Source organism: Schistocerca gregaria, chromosome 3 (genome assembly GCF_023897955.1).
Source record: "Schistocerca gregaria isolate iqSchGreg1 chromosome 3, iqSchGreg1.2, whole genome shotgun sequence".
Taxonomy (NCBI): domain Eukaryota; kingdom Metazoa; phylum Arthropoda; class Insecta; order Orthoptera; family Acrididae; genus Schistocerca; species Schistocerca gregaria.
The window spans coordinates 926,781,238-926,797,666 of record NC_064922.1 but is presented as its reverse complement, the minus strand read 5'-3'; the positions used below and the strand labels follow the sequence as shown (position 1 = coordinate 926,797,666).

Genomic DNA, 16,429 nt, shown 5'->3' with positions numbered 1-16,429 from the left:
CTATCACACACTGTCTCTGTATTAACAGCCATTTTCCTCTCACTAGACTTTGTCACTTCATCAATCTCTGCTAATGCTGCTACAGCCATTGCAGCCTTGTTTGATTTTTGAGGGAGCTCTTTTCTCTGCCTCCAGCAGAACTGCCTTACTGGTGGTGTTATCTTTTGTCAGTTCATATATATTAATGTTTATCTGCCTTATGCGATCTATGAAGCTCTCCATAGGTTCTTGTTGTATCTGAGTTGTCACGCTAAGTTGTTCTTGATAATATCTAAAAGTGTTCTTCTGTAGTATTGCACTAGTCTGTCCTGCAAATTTTGGAATGATCGGGCATTTCACAACTCTTTGTGACACATCACATATAAGCAAAAGTCAGTGGATGCTCCATTGTTCAAAACTGAAATTTCTTTTGTTACAAATCAAGCTTGCCACCATGTGTGACCTTTTGAAATGGTTTTGTCAAAAGTGGATATTTGCGTCTATTACAGGGTGTCAAAAACTATTAGCTTTTGCAAAACTGTGTTTGTTGTTTGCCAGTTAAAGCAAAAGTCAATAAATGCAATCTGTGCTTTGCTTCTGACAGACCTTATGGGAGAATAACAATGTAGGACATCATTATCAATGATAATTTGGGAGAGCTTTCTGCAAAAAGAGAACATAAACTGTAGGCAAGCACTTGCTGCCAGAACCAACAATAGAAATAAGTGTTCTGCACAGTAACATAAACTCCTGGTTTTAACTCAGTTCGAGCTAGCTTTTTCAGGAAGTAAGAACATCAAGAAAGAAACAAAACGGAATAATACTTTTTTGATACAGTCCAGAATAATCAGAAAGAATGGCCAGGCAGTCCCTTTATGTGCTGAAATATTTCAAGCAATATCAGGAGCACCCAAGCAAAAGGAACAATGTTTGTTAGTAATTAATTCTTTTTCTCCAAACACATGTTGCACAAACTTCATGCAAAAGTGTTCTGTGAAATAATGAAATACGAAAAACCAAATGTGCATAAGGTATGTTTTATATACTGTACAACAACAAAATCAGCCAATACAGAGTTCTCCGTGGTTAAAGTAACCTGTTCAACAGAGGTTTGTCCATACAGTTGACGTGGTATGATTCATTCCTGAGCATAGGCAAAGGAAATGATTGCTTTTTATCCTTAGCTTAAAACAGAAGAACCAAAAGGTGCAACCAAGCAGCCTCTGCTCTGTTGGATTTTCTCAGAGACCTTTAGGCGTCCCAACCAGAAAATCATTCAAGTTAATATTGAGGCATCCCAACCAGGAAATCATCCAAGTGAATATTCATTTATTTTGTGACTCCTGTACCCATCAAAATAAAAAGTACAGTAATTATGTTCACACTAATGGCCTTCATGGAGTAAAGCAGAAAATGTAATAAGCTGGTACATTATTTCCCTTTTCATGGCCACAGCTATAATCATGACAATGTGTTTGGTACAGTGGGTAAAGACTACTGGAAAAAGTAAGATATTCTCCCACTGACTGAATACTATAAAGGGCTGGATCAACATGACACTGCCAAGATACTAAATGAAGGTTGGGAAGCAAAGGATCTCAAGTTCACTGCACTAATAGCCCTACAATCTGAGATGCCTTTCAAAATAACTGCCCAGTGAGTGATGGCTTATAAAAAAGTCTATTTTTTTGTCATCAGTCTACTGACTGGTTTGATGTGGCCCGCCACGAATTCCGTTCCCGTGCCAACCCCTTCATCTCAGAGTAGCACTTGCAACCTACGTCCTCAATTATTTGCTTGACGTATTCCAATCTCTGCCTTGCTCTACAGTTTTTGCCCTCTACAGCTCCCTCTAGTACCATGGAAGTCATTCCCTCATGTCTTAGCAGATGTCCTATCATCCTGTCCCTTCTCCTTATCAGTGTTTTCCACATATTCCTTTCCTCTCCGATTCTGCGTAGAACCTCGTCATTCCTTACCTTATCAGTCCACCTAATTTTCAACATTCGTCTACAGCACCACATCTCAAATGCTTCGATTCTCTTCTGTTCCGGTTTTCCCACAGTCCATGTTTCACTACCATACAATGCTGTACTCCAGACGTACATCCTCAGAAATTTCTTCCTCAAATTAAGGCCGGTATTTGATATTAGTAGACTTCTCTTGGCCAGAAATGACTTTTTTGCCATAGCGAGTCTGCTTTTGATGTCCTCCTTGCTCCATCCATCATTGGTTATTTTACTGCCTAGGTAGCAGAATTCCTTAACTTCATTATCTTCGTGACCATCAATCCTGATGTTAAGTTTCTCGCTGTTCTCATTTCTACTACCTCCCATTACCTTCGTCTTTCTCCGATTTACTCTCAAACCATACTGTGTAGTCATTAAACTGTTCATTCCGTTCAGCAGATCATTTAATTCTTCTTCACTTTCACTCAGGATAGCAATGTCATCAGCGAATCGTATCATTGATATCCTTTCACCTTGCATTTTAATTCCACTCCTGAACCTTTCTTTTATTTCCATCATTGCTTCCTCGATGTACAGATTGAAGAGTAGGGGCGAAAGGCTACAGCCTTGTCTTACACCCTTCTTAATACGAGCACTTCGTTCTTGATCGTCCACTCTTATTATTCCCTCTTGGTTGTTGTACATATTGTATATGACCCGTCTCTCCCTATAGCTTACCCCTACTTTTTTCAGAATCTTGAACAGCTTGCACCATTTTATATTGTCGAACGCTTTTTCCAGGTCAACAAATCCTATGAACGTGTCTTGATTTTTCTTTAGCCTTGCTTACATTATTAGCCGTAACAGCAGAATTGCCTCTCTCGTGCCTTTACTTTTCCTAAAGCCAAACTGATCGTCACCTAGCGCATTCTCAATTTTCTTTTCCTTTCTTCTGTATATTATTCGTGTTAGCAGCTTCAATGCATGAGCTGTTAAGCTGATTGTGTGATAATTCTTGCACTTGTCAGCTCTTGCCATCTTCGGAATTGTGTGGATGATTTTTTACCGAAAGTCAGATGGTATGTCGCCAGACTCATATATTTTACACACCAACGTGAATAGTCGTTTTGTTGCCACTTCCCCTAATGATTTTAGAAATTCTGGTGGAATGTTATCTATCCCTTCTGCCTTATTTGACCGTAAGTCCTCCAAAGCTCTTTTAAATTCCGATTCTAATACTGGATCCCCTATCTCTTCTACATCGACTCCTGTCTCTTCTTCTATCACATCAGACAAATCTTCACCCTCATAGAGGCTTTCAATGTATTCTTTCCACCTATCTGCTCTCTCCTCTGCATTTAACAGTGGAATTCCTGTTGCACTCTTAATGTTACCACTGTTGCTTTTAATGTCACCAAAGGTTGTTTTGAATTTCCTGTATGCTGAGTCTGTCCTTCTGACAATCATGTATTTTTCGATGTCTTCACATTTTTCCTGCAGCCATTTCGTCTTAGCTTCCCTGCACTTCCTGTTTATTTCATTCCTCAGCAACTTGTATTTCTGTATTCCTGATTTTCCCGGAGCATGTTTGTACTTCCTCCTTTCATCAATCAACTGAAGTATTTCTTCTGTTACCCATGGTTTCTTCGCAGCTGCCTTCTTTGTACCTATGTTTTCCTTCGCAACTTCTGTGATGGCCCTTTTTAGAGACGTCCATTCCTCTTCAACTGTGTTGCCTACTGCGCTATTCCTTATTGCTGTATCTATAACGTTAGAGAACTTCAAACGTATCTCATCATTCCTTAGTACTTCCGTATCCCACTTATTAGCGTATCGATTCTTCCTGACTAATGTCTAGAACTTCAGCCTACTCTTCATTACTACTATATTGTGATCTGAGTCTATATCTGCTCCTGGGTACGCCTTACAATCCAGTATCTGATTTCGGAATCTCTGTCTGACCATTATGTAATCTAATTGAAATCTTCCCGTATCTCCCGGCCTTTTCCAAGTATACCTCCTCCTCTTGTGATTCTTGAACAGGGTATTCGCTATTACTAGCTGAAACTTGTTACAGAACTCAATTAGTCTTTCTCCTCTTTCATTCCTTGTCCCAAGCCCATATTCTCCTGTAACCTTTTCTTCTACTCCTTCCCCTACAACTGCATTCCAGTCACCCATGACTATTAGATTTTCGCCCCCCTTTACATACTGCATTACCCTTTCAGTATCCTCGTACACTTTCTCTATCTGTTCATCTTCAGCTTGCGACGTCGGCATGTATACCTGAACTATCGTTGTCTGTGTTGGTCTGCTGTCGATTCTGATTAGAACAGCCCGGTCACTGAACTGTTCACAGTAACACACCCTCTGCCCTACCTTCCTATTCATAATGAATCCTACACCTGTTATACCATTTTCTGCTGCTGCTGATATTACCCGGTACTCATCTGACCAGAAATCCTTGTCTTCCTTCCACTTCACTTCACTGACCCCTACTATATCTAGCTTGAGCCTTTGCATTTCCCTTTTCAGATTTTCTAGTTTCCCTACCACGTTCAAGCTTCTGACATTCCACGCCCCGACTCGTAGAACATTATCCTTTCGTTGATTATTCAATCTTGTTCTCATGGTAACCTCCCCCTTGGCAGTCCCCTCCCGGAGATCCGAATGGGGGACTATTCCGGAATCTTTTGCCAGTGGACAGACCATCATGACACTTCTTCAACTACAGGCCACATGTCCTGTGGATACACGTTACGTGTCTTTAATGCAGTGGTTTCCATTGCCTTCTGCATCCTCATGTCGTTGATCATTGCTGATTCTTCCGCCTTCAGGGGCAATTTCCCACCCCTAGGACAAGAGAGTGCCCTGAACCTCTATCCGCTCTTCCGCCCTCTTTGACAAGGCAGAATGAGGCTGACTTCTTATGCCGGAAGTCTTCGGCCGCCAGTGCTGATTATTTATCAAAATTTTGGCAGTGGCGGGGATCGAACCCGGGACCAAAGACGTTTTGATTATGAATCAAAGACGCTACCCCTAGACAACGGGTAATACGAAAAAGTCTAATAAGGAGGTATCAGATACTTACAATGTAAATCCTGTAGAGGTTGAGGTATGGAAATCCAGAAAGTGCTGCCAGGATGCCAGGAAAGCAGTCACCTTGGGGGGAAAACACATGACCAACAAGGATAAGAAAAAGTATATCTTATAATGCATTGTAATGTACCAGAAGAAAGCCTTTCCAAAAAATCTAATATTTGCCAGAGAAACATTTTGGTCATTTTTTAGCCCTTCAGTCATCAAATTATTGCTGCCTCTTCACTGCATATGAACTATGCAAAGCCACATTGTTTTCCTCCTCAACTCGTATTTGCTCTGCTGTGAGGTGCTATCCAAAATTTTTGGGACTGGTGCTGCCACGCGTTGAAAACCTTTGGACTAATGGTCACCATCACCCCGAAGTACGAGGGTCACTCCAAACGAAATGCACAGTATTTATGTAAAAATAGTTTTCATTCTGCATGTGTGAAAGTTTTGCAGTGTGTAGATACATCCTTTCCACTTGTTTTCAAACTTAGTTCAGTCTGTTCCCGTGAGTGGTGCCGTCACAGCATGTCTTCAAGATGGCTGCTACCCTTCACGTTCGTTAGAAGTAACGTGCTGTCATAGAATTCCTGTGCTGCGAAAACGAGACTGTGGGAAACATCTGCAAGAGCTTGAAAAAGGTGTGTGGAGATGCTGCTGTCGATCGCAGTACAGTTAGTCGGTGGGCAAGCAGGTTACGTGATGAAAGCGGGCACAGCAATATTGAGGATTGTCCTTGCAGGTCTTGTACTGCAGAGAGTTAACGAATTTGTGACTGCTGACAGACACATCACAGTGAACGAATTGTCATGTCACATTGCTATAGGGGAAGGAAGTGGATGCAGAATACTGAAAGTGTTGGCATTAAAAAAGATTTGTGCCAGCTGGGTTCCCAGGTTGTTGACAGTGGTTCACAAAGAAACAAGAAAAATGGTATGCAGTGAACTTTTGGAACAGTACGAGAATGGTGGAGATGAATTTCTTGGAAGAATGGTGACAGGTGATGAAACATGGCTCCATCATTTTCACCAGAGACGAATGGGCAATCAATGGAGTGGCACCATGCAAATTCACCCAAGAAAATAAAAATTCAAAACCACTCCTTAGTTATGGCTACGGTGTTTTTCACTTCCAAAGGACTCTTGCTCGTGGACATCATGCCAAGTGGAACCACCATAAATTCTGATGCATATGTGATGACACTGAAGAAACTTCAAGCTTGACTGAGTCGTATTAGACCACATACGCAAAAGCGGAATGTTTTGCTGTTGCACGTCAATGCACGGCCACATGTCAGTCAAAACACCATGGAAGCGATCACAAAACTCAGATGGACAACACTGAAACACCCGCTTTACAGTGCTGACTCATGGAACAAGGTTTGAAGATGATGACTCCCTTGTGCACGCTGCCAAACAGTGGCTCCAACAGGTTGTTCCAGAATTTTACTGTGCAGGTATACAGGCACTGGTTCCAAGATGGTGTAAGGCAGTTGAGGGGGGATGGAAATTATGTGGAGAAATGAAAATATTGTTCCTAAAAAAGATGTATCTACACACTGTAAAACTTTCAAACATGTAAAATAAAAGATGGATGAAAAAAAAATAATGTGCATTTCTTTTGGCGTGACCCTTGTAGTTCCCACCCGCGTGTATATACTGGTCCCAGCACATGTGCCACTGGTCAAACGTTTTCTGCAAGTCCTGTTCTTTGAGGGTGTTCGTCACTGCCAGCGATGCTTCTTAAATTCTCTCTAGTGTGTCAAAAAACCGACGGCCTTTCAACTTGAGTTTCAGTTTTGGGACTATCACGAAGTCACAAGGTTCCATATCTGGCGTGTACGGCTTTGTTTATGACAGTTACAGAGACAGATTCATAGCTGGAGAGGAAGTCTGTGGCCTCTGAGATGTAGTTGACCATTGCCACTGGAGCATGCCGGTGTCAACAGTTGTCCTCCAGGAAGGAGACATATTCTGGTGTCATTGTAGCTGGTGGCACATCGTTGACCACAGAAGGCAGTCCTGGATGCTTGGCTGCTCCCATAGCATACAACACACCAGATCAGGCAGAGCTAAACTCTGGCTTCCGGTATGACTGAAGACAAAAGAGTGCGCCCACATTTGGGCACCCTGGACAGTAACAATGTAGGCCCACATGGGCCAGTAGACAACCTCGGTGTAGCTGAGCAGCTAGATGGTCAGGCTCAAACCCACTGCTCGCTGCTGTGAATAATTTTATTTGAAAGGAATTACAAGATTACACTACTAACTGTTGCAGAACAGAAGTGATGAGTGTCACCTATGTCACACAGTGATTGCCGGAAAAAAGTTCCTGTAAAATATTGATAAAAAGTGAAATTCGTTTCTTGCTGTGGTTGCTCATCAGCGTTCCCAGGAGACGTTATGTCGAAGTCGTGTTGGGGTTCATCAGTTGTGTGTGCTGTCTGCCTAACACAGTTAACTAAGACTTCAAAGTCAAAATGCTATACAAGTGAGTGCAATGCTTATTGTAAATTAATTAAACAAATTAAAAATAATCTTTGAAGTGTGGGTACCTGTATTGCAATGGAGGTACCATCACAGTGGGGCAACAGATTTGATGTGCAAATAACTGACTTTTTATTTTTTAGTTAAGGGTCATCTGGTCAGGATTGGGAGGCTACCTCATACCTAATGAGGAACATGATTTTTAAGCATTACAGGCTTTTGTAATCTGCACAATATGCAGATGTAAAGTAACTGAGTCCAAGACTCACAAAATAAGACGATTAATCAAGCAATCAAAGCTGCACAGCAAATCCTGCAAATTGTAAGCTGCTCAAATAATGGACACTGCTAACTGCAAAACGCAAAACTTACTTATAACTCAGCAAATGTGCACCGCAACACACAAGTCCGCACCGAATACAAATGGTAGAGATGGTAAGAGAAAAGCTGTTGCCAACATCACGAGAGGGCCAGACGGCTTCCCCATGGCAAGTCCTGAAGCAGAGTCTGCTCTCCATGCAGACCTTGAGGGGCAGACCTCCAGCCACAGCCACAGTGACCAGTGAGAATTTCGCTTTCCTTTCCAGAAAACAGGGGAACCCTGCACAAATTTCTCATTCCTGGCTTACTGAAAGCATTTTAATATGTAGAAGGTTGGTAATGATTCCTACCCAAGTTCCACTCGATCAAGCCCTTCACACCAAAACACAGTGTTGGACAAGATACACATGGTTGCATAACCAGACTTTGGAGGAAAGGCAACATGCTTTCTCACGCTGTGCTAGCAGTACTGTTTTGTCTCATTTGTGATCTGTGTACAGAAAAGTGAATTCATAATGCATTGTTGTTCTCTGGGGGCTTGTCAGCAACTGCCTCCTTTCACTGTGCATTTGTGAGGGATCTTCTGAGGTTAAACCAGACCAATTCATACTCCCGCTTCCCTCAGGACAAACTGAAACCTTTCTCCAGTGCTAGCAAGCCTGTGCCTTCCTCAAATATAGCAATATGTGACTGCAATGTCACAAACATAAATGATTAAAGGAAGACTAAAGAAAGTGTGAGTGAACAACAAGACAAGAAAAACTACAGATGAGTTACACAAAGTGGCAGCAATCAGTGTAATAAATAGTACAAGACAGGAGGAGACATACCAAAAACAGTTTAAGAAAGTATATAGTAGAATTATGAAACACATGAAACTGGTGTAATACTTTACAATATTTATTATTTTACAAAATTATTCAGCTGTTATGCCATTGTGAAGTACTTGTTGATAGTGCAATAACCAAAAATTGGTTTTATGAATAATAAATATTGTAGAGTATTACACCAGTGCCATGTATTTTTTCATTCGTAATGTATGAAATGCTCTACAAAGGACTGACTTTTGCATAATAGAATTTGAAAATTTTGAATAGGTAAGAAACTATGTGATAATTGGCTCCGATGTTTGATACGTTTTAAAATTGGTGGGAATCATATCATCATCTCTAACATTCAGAGTTGGTTAAGCACCTGCTGTGGACTTCTCCTTGCATTACAGTCTTCGACTTCAAGTATCAGTGTTGCTCCTGCATGATTTCCAATATGTTATCACATCAATCTTTTGTTTTTCCTAAGAACCCATCAAAGAACTTATTTTTCCCTTCTGCCATCACTTCACCTGGCATCCGTGTCCTAGTCCTGTACACTTCATTTTCGTTACTGTCATAATCATACTTTCCCCTCCAATTTTTTCATCTGGTCCTATTATTTATTTTGATGTCTCTCTATCAAGCATTTCTCAATTGCATGATCTTAAGCTTTTGCAAGGAATCAGCTGTTTGTATTGCACTCAGGTCCCCAGCCAGGTGCAGTTATGTACATAATACGAGATTTGAAAGCACACCTTGCCACTATCTTCAGGTGACACCTGTAGAACGAGCATCTCCACTACACTGTGCCTCCTTTATACTTTTATTACTCTCTACACCTTATCTCTCTGTCCGGTTGCATGCTGTGTTAGATGGCGAGGCTGAGGGATGTGACCACCGAATACTGGATGCAAACTCCTGTCCCTCAGTGCATCTGCCACACCAGTCATATGCAGAAGTCACTTTCGGCCAGTATGGCTTCATTTGGCTGAGCTCTGGATCACATGCTTTACTGAGAGAGGATCTGTTGCCCACACATATTTCAATAGCCTCCTTTAGAACACAGCCCCAAAAAGACAGTCTGTCTTATCACTTCCGTTTGTTCATATTATATTGACCAGTTTATGGAACCTCGACCGGTTTGTGGAACCTCACGTCGTGGGTCCTGTGGGCCAGTACTGGAGGCATGGAGATACAAATCAGTGTCGGTGGCTTTCCTGCACACAGTGACCCACAGTACCATCTGCTTTGTGAACAAAATCAGCAGAATCTTGGCACATTGTAACATTAAAAGCATTTCCAGTCCACCTCCAGAAATGCATGCACTACTAGGTGCGGTGAAAGTTGACTTGGAGTTCCATAAACTGGGTGTCTGCTGTATGCCATACAAATGCGGTAAAGCATTCATTGAGCAGGCAGTCCAAGAAAGGTGCAAGGAAGCCAGGACACATTGAATAATTTTAAAAAAATCTGTGATTCCATAACATGGCACAGCCACATGGTTTTCAGTTAAATATGAACAAACAGAAGTAATAAGACATACTTCCTCCCTTTTGGGACTATGTTCTAAAGGAATATTAAAATACTAGTGCCCAATGGCTTGATCAAGAGAGACAGTGGCTTCATTTCACTCTCAGTAAAGTGTGACACCCAGCATTCAGCCAGCTAAAGTCCCAATGTCAGCCAAGAGTGACTTCCGTGCCCAATGGCGGCAGAAATAGCACTAAGAAATCGGAGTTGACATGCAGCATTTGGCTGTCGCAACCCTCCGCTACCCACCCGACACTATGTGGGACCGAGTAGCGAGGGAAAGAGTGAGGGATGATAAGAGTGTAAAGGAGGTACGATGTAGTGAAGCCGCTCACTCTACGGTATCAACTAAAGATGATGCTAAGGTATGCTGTCAAAACATTGTGTTGTGTGAATGACTGCACCCGGCTGAACACACAATAGTAGTAGAAACATATCTCAATTGTTTATTGGAATTCTCATTTTTTGAATGATTATCCTCTTGGAAAGCCCATGTCTCACCAGCATAAGTAAAAACTTGTATTACATACAGTATTTGTAATTTTTTGTTTCAGACTGATTGGAACCTTGGGTTTGAAAACTGTAATTAATCAAAACCATTCCAGGCCAATTTCATTCTACTGTTGTCATTTATCCACATGTCTTCAGCTGCTCTAGTTATAAATTTGAAGATAGAATGGAGCATCAAATTTTAGCATGGAGTTAAAGGAAGCACTACAGCCAGTATGAAATCATCAGTATCAATTAGGAAATACTTTCCCCGTCTGCTCAATTACAGTGCCTGAATACTTAATTATAATTACTGGCTACAAAATCTAAGCAAACAAAGGGATTGCTACTAACTCATTGGAGCATGTGAATATTGGAAAACACAGTATACAATAACATTGAGGTATGTTTGCCACTCCGGACAAAATACTTAACACTTCGAGGTCAAGCCACTTAGAAAAATTTCAGGCCCATAAAACCAGCCTTTTATGCAATTATTTAAAATATTACCGGCATATGCATTTGATACATCTTAAAGGGTAATGCACACTAATAAAGACCAAACTTGCTGTTTACATGTCACATTTGTTTTAGTTCTGTGATTGATTACAAATTTTACATTAATGATGACAAAATGTAATTGAATCAGTTGTTATGAAATGGCAGAAGTCCAGAAACAATATTTTAAGAAATTTGTAGAAAACTATTTTTATCCTTAAATTACAAAATTTATGAAGTCCTAGGAATCTTCCTCCACTGATGTGCCACATTACATCCACATCCTCAAATCATCAGTTTTTATTCTCATTGTCTTCCAGTTTATTTTATCTCAGACTTATGACCTTTTCAAACTAAATCAAAATAAATAATAGGACAACAATAATATCTTGAGATAATGTGTTGACAGACACATATTACAAATGGTATTTCATAATTATTAAAGCATAATCATTGTTACAACATCTGGAGGTCTCATATATCTTTTATCTTTTTCAGCTGTTGTAGGCCAAGTGTAAAAATAACATAAAAGCTTTTGTTCTTCTGTGGGCTGTATCGTTAAAGTTTTTTGCATTATTTAACATAAGCTCATAAGCTTGTTTACAGAACATTTCTCGCCTTGTGCTGGGGTGGTTGGCGGTCTGAGTTTTGTTAGGGCTTTAAAAGCCTGAAATAGTTTAGAGTCAATTCAAAGGTGAATGTTCTTTTTCCTAAAACCCCTTGGTTGAGATTGTCATACTCAAACATATGGTGTGTGCTGTGACACATTAAAGTTGGCTTTTGGCGACCTGTCTTTTTCCATTGTTTCTATACTCTGGGCATTTGCATTTGAAAAGTCCTGGCCACCAGTTTTTAAAGTTTCACAAGCTGCAATATGGTCGCAAATGGAACTGTGACCCGAAAACATAGAATAAATTTCTTTTGTTTCATGGCTATCGTCACAAACTTGTAGGTCCTCAGATTACCAGTTTCAGTCAGCTATGACCATCTTTAGATCTGTTTCATAAAAACATGTCCTAATACATAGCTCCAGTATATTAGGATATGTTTTTAAAAAACAGATCTGAAGATGTCATTGCTGACTGAAACCAATAGTCTGAGGACCTAAAAGTTTGTGACCATAGATGTGAAACAAAAGAAATGTATTCTAGTCTCTAAAGTTCTTAACAGTGTTACCATCAAGATAGTTTATAATGATTGTGTTCTTTTTATTTTAAGTGTAAAGAATAAGTTCAGTATATTCTTTGAACATGTAAATTCTAAAAATTTGTCATAAATTTCTTTTTATTCCACCCAAACATCCTATCACATGGTAAGAAAGAGTCCCTCTCCCTCTTCCCCCCCCCCCCCCCCTCCAATATACTAAGCCCTACTAAGCGATTAGGAGTTTGACTACTATGTTGTTACAATTTTGTTTTGGACAGCCATGAAAAATAATGTGCATCTCTTTAATAGCTTCCCAAAAACAGTGTTCCTGGAGGAAAGCATGTGAGAAACACCAAATCTCATTTGCTCCCAATTTGGCTACTCATTCATGGTATACAAAGAAAGAATAATTGCCAGTCTTCAGGTTGTAAAAACAGAGTTGCCATAGGTAAAAGACTTCCTGTACTGGAAAGCAGGGAAGTGGTATATTCTGCATAAAATCCATGCATAAGCCTGTCACCTCATCATTTTGCTTGCAGCCTCTATCTTCTTATAGAACTTTTTGACCTTGCATATATGAACCACTTACTAAGCAACAGTTGCCCTTTTATCTGACTCTGAGAGAGAACTGTTTTTAGTTTTGTTTGAGCCTCTCACACTAACCACAAACATCTTCCTGAGGTTGACCAAAGCTGTAATTATAATTTTCATGGAAAAACTTGAATAAAATTCATATTTTTACATCCTCATCGGGATACCTCTAAATGTATGACCTCTACATTCAAACATTCCTTCAAATACTTAATATCTCTATTTATATAGTGAGTAAATAAAATAGAAAGAAACTTCCACATGGGAAAAATATATTAAAAACAAAGATTCCAAGACTTACGAAGCGGGAAAGCGCCGGCAGACAGGCACATGAACAAAACACACAAACACACACACAGAATTACTAGCTTTCGCAACCGATGGTTGCTTCTTCAGGAAGGAGAGGGAAAGACGAAAGGATGTGGGTTTTAAGGGAGAGGGTAAGGAGTCATTCCAATCCCGGGAGCGGAAAGACTTCCCTTAGGGGGAAAAAAAGGACAGGTGTACACTCGCGCGCACACACACACACACACACACACACACACACACACACACACACACACACACACACACACACACACATATCCATCCGCACATACACAGACACAAGCAGACATATTTAAAGGCAAAGAGTAAGGGCAGAGATGTCAGTCGAGGCGGAAGTACAGAGGCAAAGAAGTTATTGAAAGACAGGTGAGGTATGAGCGGCGGCAACTTGAAATTAGCGGAGGTTGAGGCCTGGCGGATATCGAGAAGAGAGGATATACTGAAGGGCGAGTTCCCATCTCCGGAGTTCGGATAGGTTGGTGTTAGTGGGAAGTATCCAGATAACTCGGACGGTGTAACACTGTGCCAAGATGTGCTGGCCGTGCATCAAGGCATGTTTAGCCACAGGGTGATCCTCATTACCAACAAACACTGTCTGCCTGTGTCCATTCATGCGAATGGACAGTTTGTTGCTGCTCATTCCCACATAGAAAGCGTCACAGTGCAGGCAGGTCAGTTGGTAAATCACGTGGGTGCTTTCACACGTGGCTCTCCCTTTGATCGTGCACACCTTCCGGGTTACAGAACTGGAGTAGGTGGTGGTGGGAGGGTGCATAGGACAGGTTTTACACCGGGGGCGGTTGCAAGGGTAGGAGCCAGAGGGTAGGGAAGGTGGTTTGGGGATTTCATAGGGATGAACCAAGAGGTTACGAAGGTTAGGTGGACGGCGGAAAGACACTCTTGGTGGAGTGGGGAGGATTTCATGAAGGATGGCTAAACATGCCTTGATGCACGGCCAGCACATCTTGGCACAGTGTTACACCGTCCGAGTTATCTGGATACTTCCCACCAACACCAACCTATCCGAACTCCGGAGATGGGAACTCGCCCTTCAGTATATCCTCTCTTCTCGATATCCGCCAGGCCTCAACCTCCGCTAATTTCAAGTTGCCGCCGCTCATACCTCACCTGTCTTTCAATAACTTCTTTGCCTCTGTACTTCCGCCTCGACTGACATCTCTGCCCTTACTCTTTGCCTTTAAATATGTCTGCTTGTGTCTGTGTATGTGCGGATGGATATGTGTGTGTGTGTGTGTGTGTGTGTGTGTGTGTGTGTGTGTGTGTGTGTGTGTGTGTGTGTGTGTGTGCGCCGCGCGCGAGTGTACACCTGTCCTTTTTTTCCCCTAAGGGAAGTCTTTCCGCTCCCGGGATTGGAATGACTCCTTACCCTCTCCCTTAAAACCCACATCCTTTCGTCTTTCCCTCTCCTTCCTGAAGAAGCAACCATCGGTTGCGAAAGCTAGTAATTCTGTGTGTGTGTTTGTGTGTTTTGTTCATGTGCCTGTCTGCCGGCACTTTCCCGCTTGGTAAGTCTTGGAATCTATATAGTGAGTAACTTTCACCCCAAAACAATTCAGTGTCTTCCTTTATCAATAACATTACTTTTTACAGCTCTGATTCTGCTTCCCATGCTGTTAAGCATTATATCTACTGGAGCTTTCCCTAAAACCAGCAGGTCTCTTAATCTTCGAATCCCCTTGTCACTCTTCAGCCCATGAATACAAATAAATGCCTTCTTACATGCCGAAGTTCTCTTTCTCTGAACCGGAATGTGAATATATTTGAAGTTCTGTTCCCTGCTTTCCAGAATGTCTTTCCTTGGATGTCCACAACTTTAGTAAATCTCTGTAGATATCCATTTTTATGCCCTTGGTCCTGAATTCCTTAAGAATTGCCATGATCTGGGCTCTGTCAATATCATCAGTGGCATCAAACCACTGAAATTTAGAGATACAACAGAAGATAGCAATATTTAGAATAAACAGAGGATGTTGTTATACATGTTTTACGAAATGTGTCTTCCATGTTTAGTTTTTAAATTTGTAGTTACTTCCCACTCCTGCACAACTGCAACAGTTGAAAATGGGTAGTCTGTGGTTAATATAACTTCTCCTTCTAACCTGGCCTTCTTTATTATGTTCGGTTTGCATTGATCATAATGCCCTATGCCTTTCCGCCTGTTCGATGAGGTTTCGGGATTGCAGCTAGATCATCTTGACTTCTTGCCACAATATTTAGGCTGGAAATCACTCACCTGAAGATGGCTGGATGACTGCCAGCCGAAATATCATGGTAAGAAGTCAAGATGATCCAGCTGCAATCCCAAAACCTCATCAAACATTCAGTATGCCGGGAATGCCTTTCCTTCTGTTATCTTCTTCATTAAAGCTCATGCTCTCTCTTCTGACTAAACTACCATTACTGTTGAAAGATTAAACAACCACCAAACAAGATTATTCTTACAATGTGGTCCCAAAATGGATGATGGACTCGGTGCTGGTAATATGTGATCGTTATTAATGAAAGGAAATAAACTGTAGTCTACTTATGATAAGTTTTATACAAAGTTATTGAGAAGATGTATGAAAACATCATGTGAATCCTGGACTGGTGACATTCTCGTAACAACTAAGTATTTTGATGACTTTCTTGCCTTTAAAGACAGAAACTCACGATGTTTTCATCACCAGTGCATGTGTCAACAGAAAGAGAAAATAAAAATATGGAAACTTCAGTTTGTGTGAATAGTGGACTCAGAACCTTCCCATAATGACTGTTTCAATAATAGCTCCAAAAAAAGTGAGAGATGAATTATTGGCTGCTATATGGAAAAGAAGAAAGCATTTTGTCATTCAGAGACGTATAACGCGAATTTTTTACAGACAGATGGAAAAACTGGTAGAAGCCAACCTAGGGGAAGATCAGTTTGGATTCCGTAGAAATATTGGAACATGTGAGGCAATACTGACCCTACGACTTATCTTAGAAGCTAGATTAAGAAAAGGCAAACCTACGTTTCTAGCATTTGTAGACTTAGAGAAAGCTTTTGACAACGTTAACTGGAATATTCTCTTTCAGATTCTAAAGGTGGCAGTAGTAAAATACAGGGAGTGAAAGGCTATTTACAATTTGTACAGAAACCAGATGGCAGTTATAAGAGTCGAGGGATATGAAAGGGAAGCAGTGGTTTGGGAAGGGAGTGAGGCAGGGTTGT

The 16,429-nt window shown here is 41.0% G+C and overlaps 1 protein-coding gene across 1 annotated transcript in view; it reads left to right on the top strand.

Moving 5' to 3' along the window:
* Window positions 1-16,429, top strand: part of LOC126355801 (CDK2-associated and cullin domain-containing protein 1-like) — a 53,971-nt gene that overhangs the window by 18,503 nt on the left and 19,039 nt on the right. The gene's annotated exons all lie outside the window — the stretch shown is intronic.